At 35.1% G+C, this 12,130-nt stretch overlaps 1 protein-coding gene across 1 annotated transcript in view; it reads right to left on the bottom strand.

Moving 5' to 3' along the window:
• The window catches only part of LOC131064277 (C2 domain-containing protein At1g53590), a 126,487-nt gene that overhangs the window by 79,287 nt on the left and 35,070 nt on the right, over nucleotides 1–12,130 (bottom strand). The gene's annotated exons all lie outside the window — the stretch shown is intronic.

Here is a 12,130-nt window from a genome sequence, read left to right as displayed (position 1 = left end):
GTGACTCATTGTTCAAAGAACAAAAATTATATAAGAAGACGCTCCCATCATTCATGGAGGGGAGGGATTTAGGGAAATAGAGAATATTTAGCAGCCATCGATCAGATCAGATCAGAATGGTTATTAAGTTACAGGCAGTAAAATCCTTGTTCTGGGTGGTATGCATGATATGAGTACTTAATATATGAAGCCTGATAATATTCTTATGTAGAATTTTAATAATTATATAAATATTAATAATAATATAATAATTATAATTAGTATAATAATTTCTAGAAACTGCTCATTAATAGGTAATTAATAAATAGGTAACTAATAAATATATAAAAGATTTATTAAATAATATAATTCATTTACTTGTTTATTTATAGGTTTAAATCAGAATAGGGATTATTTATATAATAACGATTACATACACATACACATACACACACATGCATATATATATATATATATATAGAAATAGTAATTTCAATGAACAATTAAGTCCGAGACTATAAATCAGATTGAATTATCAATTCAATATCAGGCAGAAGATTATGATAACACTGATTTGATTCATGTTAAGTTAGATTCATCTCCTACTCAAGTTAGTTTTAAGTCAAAATGTATAGAAGTAGATTAATTATGGTTTAGTTAGACCAAATCCTAGTAGGGGACATTACACAAAGACAAAACGACGTAACAAGATATATGCATAACTACCCTCCATTGGTCAGTAATGGCTTGCCTCCTGTTGATACATGATAGCCTCGGTAAGATAAATGATTGAATAAGAGATAAATGAAGTCTCTCATTCAATCATCCATCTCATCGATAGACTATGATAAGACTTCAGTCATCATTCCTTCGTCTGATAAATATAATTACTCTTCGATATGTCATTTATATTATATCAATAAGAGTATGCATGATAAACGATCTAATTGTGATCGTATCCCTCGATTCTTATATATAACATTGTTAATAATCGGGTTCTTAACTAATGCATGGTATACCGATTGTTATCGGGTTTATTAATAACTGCATATATACCGATTGTTATCGGGTTTATTAATAACTGCATGTATACCGATTGTTATCGGGTTTATTAAATGCATACATACCGATTAGTATTGGTTTCACTTGTTAACTATATGCACATCGGTTAGCATCGGTTAAACTTGTTAGTTATATGCACACCGATTGGTATAAGTTAAATGCGATTATGATTGAAGAGGTGCGATCAAGTAATATCTTGATCGGTCATGTCTAATAGACATGACCGGTCAAGGTATTGCTTGATCCTCCTTATTGGCATATATATATCAATCGGTGATTATGAGAAGAACATCGAAATTCATAAATGCTCTTTCTCCATCTGCAACATACCAGATAATAATCAGATTTATTATAATAAGAAATAACATATACTTGAAAGAAAAGATAACCTTGAATATAACTTGCATCTTGAATTGAAAATTGAATAACATTTACATGGTATCAGAGCTATAGTTAATCGAACCTGAGGCTATTCAATTTTGTGGAAAATTCAAGAGAAGCATATATTCGACATCACATTTCTCCTAATGGCTAGCACTATCAGATTCAAAGATAGACTCGGAGGAGGTGATGACTTCTCAGCATGGGGTTAGAAAAATCTTTCTGTATGTTAGAAAAATAAAAGGGGTTGCATGCCTCAGGCTAGTTTGCATGCATATCAAGAGGCACATTTCCAATTCCCTCACTAGGCACGCAATTGGCCATACATTAGCTATATTACTCTTCTGGACTTTGTAATTCATTACCTTGTCACCTTGTATTAGGATGTTCTTATGTTGTGGAATTTGGCTGTTGTCTATTATGAATGTCCTTGATGAAATGGAAAATTAAGATGGGTGCATTTCTGGCATTTCAAGCATTTTGAGTGACAATGATTGCACGTTGTAGTCAATTTTTGTATTTAGATATGTGATTCTAAAGGTTTAGTCATACCATCTTTTTCACATATATATTGATCTTCATGCCCTTTGGTATTGTAAGAAGATGGTCTCTTCCATCTATTATGATGTTGCTTACATTAATACATTTCTATCCTAGAATTTAATTGTATTAAATTACTATCATTTTGTCAAGTTCTACTCAGTCACTATTTTGTTGGCCTTGGATTTACACATTGCATGTTATTTCATTCATTAGGGAGGAGCCCGTGTGGGTAAGGGTCTTCCACAAAGTTCCCCTCTTATAAATCATTGGTTGCTCGGTTTGAATTCAGAAATAAGCTTGCTTGCTCGCAGAAGGGGGGCCTGAGCGGGGTGAAAAAGAAGTATAGGGCCAGGACCTGTACCTACCTGAGCATAGCGTGCCCGGGAAGAAATAGATAAAGGAACCCCTCCCTGATAGGTGTCAGGTTGTAACGCCTTGCTAGGGCGCCAGAGAGAAAGAGTGATATCGCAAATCTTTCTCCTTATATATGCAATCACCAATACCAAGGTAGATGGCCATTCTTGTGGGTACCAAGGCAGTGGTATGTCCTATGGTAGTAATCATCATGGTGGGAATAATGGCTGTCAGCCGCCCAATAGCAGCACGAGGTTCGGGTGACAGATTCTCAGCCCACGGACAAGCTCGGTAGGGATGACTGACCAGCCCAACCACTATCCAAGTAAGTCTAATCAGCACATATTGAAATTGAGTCCACTAATTCTACTAATATTGCATGATCCACTTCTTTTGTGAGAGTGCTAACATTCATGAAGAATTCATAGCGAATGAAGTTGTCTTTGCAAACTAGTTCTTAAGTATTAAAGATTTTCTACTATCAAGTTATCCTCTTAAGTATGAAGAATTTTGTGGACTGAACCTTTCAAATGGTTTTTTGCTAGCCTACAACTAGTTTATTGCCTTTCTTGTCTTCGCAAACTACAATTATTATGTCAATTTCTTTGTTTTGAGGTAAAGTTGTACTTCATTTCCATAGTAATGTTTGTTACAATCAATGAAACTAGGAGACCTGTCTCCCCTGCAAGACATGTCTTGCAGACGAAGACGCATCTCCGATTCGTTTCACACCTAGAGTCCACATTTTTGGTCAGAATCTTCAACTCGGCGTCTCCTGTTGTCTCCCACCAAGTTCCCAGATGTCTCCCACACATCTACTCCAAAAAAAAGAAAGCAAAAGGCGTAAAACAAAAAACAAAAAATGTTGTTTGCATCCTTCATTCGACGTTTTGAAGCACTAAAGCTGCCCTAGCAGAGTGAAACATGTACATAAGATTGCAAAACATGCGCCTAAGACTGCAACCAGGTGTGCATTTACATTTTGATTTGTTTTCAAAATTTTAAAGTTTAAAAGTCTAAACCCCCTGCGGCCTGCAATCATGGCATTCAATCATGTTTTTTGAGGCATTGATCTGGACATTTTTTTAAATTGTAAATAGTTCCTATTCAACTTCACACCATGTGACTGAATGTTTCCACATTTTGCATAAATGTCTGTGAGTGTAGTTGCGTACAACTGCATTGGCAGACATGTAAGCAAAATGTCTGCCAATGCAGTTGTATGGAACACATGCCATGTGGACGCTTCCATATTTTGCTTACATGTCTGCTAGTGTACTTGTATGCAAAGCTTCGCACCAGCTAGGTATAAAGTCTGAAACTGAAACGACAAAAAATGAAACTACATAGTTGATAGTTCAAATCAACATGCCTTGTGAATGCTTCCATATTTTGCATACATGTCTACCAGCACAGTTGTTGTGCGATTGTGTTTGCAGACATGTATGCAAAATGTGGAGGCATTCAGAAGGCATGCGAATTGTGTTTGTAATTGTGCTAGTAGAACCGTAGACATGTATGCAAAATGTGAAAGCCAAAAGCATTCACAAGGCATGTGAACTGTGTTCACTATTTGGTCTCATTGAATGCTTCAATGATAGGGACAACTGCTACAGCTCGTCTTCTAGAAATGTAGCAGCACAACATTCTCACAAGAGACCATGCATTAGCAGCTCAACCCCCATTGAAAGACTTTTTGATGTGCAAGGTCAAGAAGCAATTGATGCAGCAATTGCATACTTCTCTTATGCAAATGGAATACCATTTAATGTTGCTCGCTCAACGATCTTTGGAGAGATGGTCCAAGCTATCAATAGTGGACCAGCTGGGTATAAGCCACCTAAGTCTGAAAAGTTTCGCACTACTCTAATTGATAAATAAAAACTTTGATTAGAGCAACAAACTACACCCATTGTGGGCTACAGAAGGATGTAGCATTGTAATGGATGGGTTGACAAATACTAGAAATTGTCCACTACTTAATGTCATGGTAGCATGCAGCAAAGGGCCTTACTTTTTGAAGGCAATCCATTGTTCAGAGCAAGAAAAAAATGTAGAATTTATTCATAACCAGCTATGTGACAAAATTGAGGAGGTAGGGGCATCATATGTAGTCCAAGTTATTACTGAGAAGGTTTTATGGTGCAAAAAAAGTACAAGCATATATTTTGGACACCATGTTGTGTGCATTCATTGAATAATGCACTCAAAAATATTGGCAAGTTCTAGTGGATTTCAGATATCATAAAAAAGAGAAGAAAAATACAGATGTTCATATGGAACCATCACCACACACAAGCCATTTATAGTAAATTTGCCAAGGTGGAACTTTGACACCTATTGATACATGGTTTGCATCTTATTTTATTCTTCTTGACCATCTTTGTGAAGTCAAAGGGGATTTGTGTTCCACCATAGTTAGTGATGCATGGGCAGCTTGGAGACAATTTACATCAGATACTACAGTTGAGGTGAGAGCTTTGGTCCTTAATGGTCATTTTTGGTCTGATGTTAGATTTGTTGTGGACTTTATTAGGCCCATATGTGAGGTGAATAAATTTGTAGACTTAGACAAGTCATGTTTGGGAGAAATTTATGAAGAAATAGATTCCATGTGTGAAAGAGTCAAGAAAATAATAGATGCTAGAGATCTTTCTTTACATCCTTTCATAGAAGAAAAGTTACATAGAAGATGGAACAAACTTAACACACCCTTTCATTGTGTTGCCTATGCCTTAAATCCTAAATGGCATAACACACAAGAGACACTTAAAAGGGATCCACATGAGGCTAGAGAGGTAATAAAGGGATTTTAGGCTGCAATTAGAAAGATTCATGGTCAAGGTGAGGATGATTCAGTTATGAGGAGTCAATGGAATACGTTTTCACATGGGCACGGTGATTTTGCTTCAGTGGAAGCTTTATATGATATGCGAGCAAAGAAAGACCCTACGGAATGGTGGTGGAAACATGGAGGTGAAACTCTTGAATTGCAATTATTTGCAATAAGATTGCTCTCACAAGTACGTAGCTAGCTCTTAATCTTGTGCGAGGAATTGGAGTACTTATGGTTTTGTTCATTCACTAAAGAGGAACGGATTAGGGTCAAAGAAAGCAAAGAACTTGGTGTGCATTCATGGCTCTCTTTGTCTCTCGCTCATGTTGATCCTCCATACGTAGAGGGTCCTTAAGCAAAATGGGAGCAAATTGCACCTAACGGAGAAGATGCAGCCATGGTGGATGAAGCAGTTGAACCAGATAACCTTAATGAATTACCCCCAGTTCTACTACCATCAGAGGAACCTAAGCTGGAGAGTGATGATTAGATGGAGAGCATCATAGCTAAGGACCTTGATATGGATGATCAAAACATTGAAGAGTAGATGATAGATTTCTGATTTTTGTTTTTTGTTTGCATATCAGAATCAAATATCAATGTTTTTGAATTTCAGTATGTAATGATAATCTAATATGAGAAATGTTGTTGTTTGTAACTAGGGCTATATAGGGTTCGGATTGCCTTAAGGCAACATCCGAACCCTTTTAGGTCTGGGCCCTAAAGGGTAACGTGCCCCAAGTCTAGGCCCTGCCCTATTCCTCACGCTATCCTAAATACACATGCCATAATAATATTGGCATCAAAACTTAAAGGAGGCCGACTTACAAATAAGGGTTAAAGGTGCATATAAATAAAAGACATTTCACAAGTCAAATGCATTCAGTTTTTGCTTATGCTCTCAGTTATGCGAAATAACTCCAGCAAGGTGCGAATTCAGTCTATGTGAAATACTTCAATCAAGGTGCAAATTCAGTCTAATCTAAGCGCGACCTTGATACCTAGAAGTGCGAATATTATTGTGCAAAGTTGAAGACTCTGCTGATAACACAAGATTCAACTTTCTGTGAAGATCTCTATGCCCTAATTGCAAACTGAAAGTGTAGATTCAGTTGCCAAGAAAGTGCAGACCTGGTGCATGTGAATGTCCAGATTCAGCTGTTAAAAGGAGCAGACCTGGTGCATGTCAAGGTACAGATCTGGTTGATGTTAAAGTGCAGACCTGGTGTCTAAAAAGGGCAGATCTGATTCATGCAAGTGTGCAGTTTGAAGATCTCACTTTTGAGCTAAGTATTGTATTATTACAATTCAGAATTGAATACATAATCTGACCTGTAGGTCTTTAGTGCTGGGTTTTTCCTCCTTGGAGGTTTTCCCAGGGTAATTGAGTTGGTCTCTTGTGCACTCATTTCTTTCTTTCATTTACTAGTCTTTTTCACTTAATCCTAATCTGAAATTACATATTGAAAGTCTGATTGCTGGTCTAATACTCAAAAATCCAACAAATGTAGGATGAGTTTTGAACTCTGACTCCATACAACACAACGATATTTGTGATTTGACATTTTGATTTGTCTATTTAGACTTTAAAGTTAATGTTAAAACTTAAACTTTACCACTACTCTTGTTTTCAAAGTTCTATGATATGATATTTTTTGGAAATTATTAAATTATATTAAAAAAAATTGGCATCTCCAAGTACCCGTCTCCTATTTTTTTTAGAATTAGACATACCAATACTGGTGCCAAACTCCTAAGTCTCCAAGTCTCCCCATTCCTTGGTGACCTTGGTTATAACTCATGTATTTAGGATTTTTTGGTTTTCCTTGCGTTGGTTATTTCTAAGCCTGTTTTCATTAATTTATTTTTAAAAATGGTTTTTTCATGGAAGGCTGGTTTAAATATTGTATATTTGTTTTGGATTCTCCATTTTAATTTCTAGTGATATAACTTGAGCTAGTTGTTTTGATTCATTTGGGATTATAGCCTTCACAACATGATGTGCAAGACCCTGTGCTTCATAGCTTTTGTAATTTTTGGAGGAGATCAAGTGGCGTTGCCAATACATTTTAATAATTTCAATTTATTCTTTGGTGTTAATTCTTGTCCTAGTCTAACTGTGTTCTAGAAGATTCTAACACATCATTTAGATGGATGAATCTCTTGTCCAGCACTTTTAGGGGTGAATCCATTGTCCACCTCATCTTTTAAGTTTGGGTAATGTATCTATGAATACATTGCTCAACTCGAATATTTTTCACTACTATCATTATGGTGGGAATCTTATCTTCTTCTGGAATCTTACTAAATTCAAAAGAAAATGTCAACTACTCTGAAATTACTCAAAATTTTTAGAAGTTTTTACAAGTAGATGGTCCCATGAATTTTGTACAATAGACAAGCTTAAAATTTTAAGAATCTCCTATTTTCTTGAACAAAATTGTAATTTATCTTATAGGAAACACCTCATATTCTCATCTTATTTATTCACTATATAATTCTCTATCTAAATTCTTACGATTAAATTAAGTTAAATTATTATAAGCCCCAATTGATAAGTTATATTACCTTGGCGTTGAAATTTGATAAATTAACCTTGAATTGTTTTTTCCTCAAGAGAAATGGAAAAATTGTTAGCATTGTAATTTGCACTTTTCAATGCAACGAAAAATGAAATAGAAGTTCAATAACTACTCTTCCAATTAGAAGGGGAAGCTCCCTATAACATAAAAACAAATCTACTATGCACGTGTATTTTCTATTTCACAATCTTTACAATGTATTATGGGTGATTTTGAATGTACAATAGAAGCAAACTAAATAAAAACCTACTTTTTTGTAATTTAGCACATCAATACTAGAAAGAGATTTTCAAGTTTTCTGACTGAAAGAAATTCCTATACTAACACACTTGCATTGTTCAACTAAATGCAAAGAACAAAACAATGCAAGTACACATAAAGATTGAATAGGCTAAAATACATAAACATGAACACTTTGGTAAATTAACTTAAGGGAATGGTGAAAAGGCACAAACTCCAACTTAGATTAAACCTATGATACAAAGCTTGCAAATTTAATAAATGATGTCCAATCGCAAGAAAATAAGATCTTGTATCTTGAGTTAGTGAAAATCCCCTTGAACTAGAGTTGAAAAACTCACCCAAAAATCGCAAGACTTGCGAGTACTTGTGAGCCCTAGTTGGTCGTGAGTCAATCACCGATAAAATTGCAAACAATTTTTGGCATGGCTCAAAGCGAGTTAAACTCATCAAAATCACAAAAAGAAATGAGAAAACAAAAGTAATAAAACTTAAGTTCGAAAACCTAAAAAAATAAAGTCATTTTTTAGTGTCAGCGTGACAGAGGAGAAGGAAGATGGTGTGGGAAGAAAAAATGACCTGTGTATCTACCAATCTGGTATTTTTCGATCTCCTACTGTAGAAAGATTTGCAAAGTCAACCATTGTGAGTATTTTCATTTTGTGACCCCAAAAATTAATACAAAGAAGATTCGGTCACTTAATTTCTAAACATTCGAAAATAGGGATTTTCTCAATTGCAAGAAAACAAGATTTTGTAGTTTAAGTTACTAAAAAATCGCCTTGAACACCTTATTTTCTGGACATTAATGAAAACTTCACAAAAGGATTAAAAACTAGAACAAAAAACATTTAACTTTTAGATTTGAAAAAAAACCAATTTGAATAATTTTAAAAATCATTGGAATACCATATAGATTTTGCTTTCTAAATTAATTTTTTGTTAATGATAGCAAATTTCAAAATTTTCAATTTGCAAAATGTTCTTTAACCAATTAAATAATCTCTATAACCAAGGGAACGAATGCCATGAAAAGGGAAGGGTAGAAATTCCTTCTCCTATAATGGATTAAATCTTGAACCAAGAGTGTTTTACTTTAATATTTAGATTTTTTATATATTGTTATCGTCGCCACACTAATTCTATCTGTTTTTTGATTGTCCAATGTGCAACAATGTTTTGGTCAGAGATGGCAGTGGTGAACAACAGGGGAAAGCTACCCCTTCATTTGTATCATAGATTTGCATGAAATCAGTTTACAACTTCAACAATATGTTAGACTTGGAGAATCAGAAAACAACTGTTGCATGAAATCAATTTACAACTTCACTAATAATATTGAAAGGCTAGTAATAAAAAATCCTTACAAAATCTGTTATGGGGAATTTGAGATAAAAAATTAGAGAAAATTGTTTAAGTTATAACAGATTTCGTAAGTATTTTTTATTACTAGCCTTTCAATATTATTAGTGAAGTTGTAAATTGATTTCATGCAACAGTTGTTTTCTGATTCTCCAAGTCTAACATATTGGTGAAGTTGTAAACTGATTCCATGCATTATTAGTGAACAAATCTATGATACAAATGAAGGGGTAGCTTTCCCCTGTTGTTCACCACTGCCATCTCTGACCAAAACATTGTTGCACATTGAAAGGCTAGTAATAAAAAATCCTTACCAAAAATTCTTAATCCCTCTAATTCCCAACCCTGGATGGGGGATTTGCTTGTCTAGGGCTCGATGACACCACCTCCACAATGCAGCCCAAATTTCAGGAACATCAGTCCATTCACCCTTGGGGCTCATAATGCAGCCCAGATTTCAGGATCATCAGTCCATTCACAGTCTAATTTTGGGATGGATTTATTCCGCCTCTCCCTAACAACACCACGCCTCTCCTTGGGGAAGAATTAGAATTGATTAAGTACTTAGGTTTTGAGTACACTAACTTCTAATGTATATGAAATTAAGTATGACTGTCATATATTAATTGCAGTCTATATTAATATTACTATTAAATTCTGCATAAGAACATTATCAGGCTTCATATATTAAGCATACATATTAAGCACATCCCCATGCATACCACCAAGAACAAGGATGTTACTGCCTGTAACTTAATAACAGTTCTGATTTGGTCTGACCGATGGTGCTATCACTGGAGGCTTTTGATTCCTTTCCTTTATATCTCTCAATGTGAGGGAGAGGTCACACCTCTTCATCATGTATGCCCTTTTGCAAGAGACACACCCTTTCACCATTAGCACCCTTTGAACGAGTGCAACTCTTCATTATTTTTGACATTTGAAAGGGACACAATCTTTCACAATCAGATTTGCACTTCTTATTTAAATCAGATCTACACTTCTGATTCCCCTTCAAATGAGTTCTCTTCTCCCTTTTATACCTCATATTTGGGGGAGTCACAACTTATCATTTCATGCCTTTTGACCATTCATTAACTTTAATCAAATTTTAATTATATTTAATTATATTCTTTTATATTTTTATTTTTATTCTTTTGTATTTTCATTTAATTATTATTATTTATTATTAAATTATATTTCAAAGTGGGGACATTACATAAATTCATATAAAAAATCCACAATATTGCAAAAAATAAATCAACAATACTAAATAGATCTGAAATTTATCTAAAAAATACCCACGCTTACATAAGTTGAATTACAATAAACCTATGTTCCGCAAAGTTTCTAGGATGTAAGGACATGTTTCAGTGACGGTGTTTCTTGAAGACCATTTTTTAGGAGATGGCAATTAGAAATATGGGGAGAATTTTAAAATATATAAAATTTCAAATAATTATATGATAAGGCATTCACCATATTAATTATATAACCATATTATGTAACATTGGAGCTGAATTGAGAATGTGCATTAATTGAATAAAAATTAGCAACTCAATCTATAATCACTTCAGACTTTATTAACAATGTACACATAAAACAAAATGAAAAAGCTGAAAGGCTACAACTACAAAATGACAAAATACTGAAAACTAGATGTATTGCTGCTATGCCTATACCTCATCTTTGCCTAAATCAAAATCAAAGTTTGACTCAAGTCATTGACAGTGAGGGACTGCCTCATCCAATGGAACCGCAAGTAATGCCTCCAATGCCTCCTCATCAATCTATGTGGTATCTTTGAGAGCAATATCCTATCATGCAGCTGGACTCTATCAATAATTAGAAATCTATTGATCCCAAAGTTGCAAGGCACTATGCACATCCACCAACTTCTCAACTCATCAAAAGCTAAGCTTACTACTCTTGACCAAATGAATGAAACTGTATGTGGAACCATTCCTCTTTGCAATAGAGGAACTAGCAACTTGTGAAAGTATGCTAGTGGCAAGCATCTTTAACCTTCCTGCATCATTGTCGTGCCACGTCTAGCATCCAAAAGGGTCATTGAGCTAATTTAGCCCTATCCATCCTCACCTCTAGTTTGCTAAATGTCGTGCCCTAAAGATTCATTAAGGCAAGCCACTGCATTTGAAGTACAAACGCCTTCTTGTTACTATATATCTTTTGAAGGGCCTTCATTAGCCCCTCTTTCACCTCTTCATCATCAAGAGGTACTTTCCTAGGCCTTAGTGCATACCATTTGGGATTCAGACGACATCAGCACTGCCCCTATTTCATACATAATTAGTTTCCTAATGATCTATCCTTTCTTTCTCATTAGATCTGTAATTAGTAGTTTCCCATGTAAAACTAGCAATAGGAAGTGCTTTAAATTAGATCAAAGTGGCAGCCCACATTGAGGAATATGGGTATGTCTTCCCAATGAGCAGGCTATGCCAAGGCCACAGTACACTCCCCAGAGCTAGTGGAACTCCACACTAGTTGATCAGTGCCATTGGTGAACTGGATGGCAGGTGGTCATCATTTGTTTTAGGGGTGGCACTGGAGGAATTCAGTGCTAAGCTTATCAATAAAATCTCCATTTTAATGTCTCTCTCTCTGTTCTAATGTTCTTGTATAATCAGCTAATATGATGTAGCCTCATCTTTCCAGTTCACCTTTTAGTGGTTTTTGTACCACATCATCATTAAGAGGTACTCTCCTAGGCCTTAATGCTATCATTTGGGATTTAGAGTATATCAGCACTGCCCCTATTTCATACATA

This window comes from Cryptomeria japonica, chromosome 1 (assembly GCF_030272615.1).
Source record: "Cryptomeria japonica chromosome 1, Sugi_1.0, whole genome shotgun sequence".
In the NCBI taxonomy this organism is placed as follows: Eukaryota; Viridiplantae; Streptophyta; class Pinopsida; order Cupressales; family Cupressaceae; genus Cryptomeria; species Cryptomeria japonica.
Note: the sequence above shows the minus strand (reverse complement) of the source record. Positions and strands in the feature narration are given on the sequence as shown.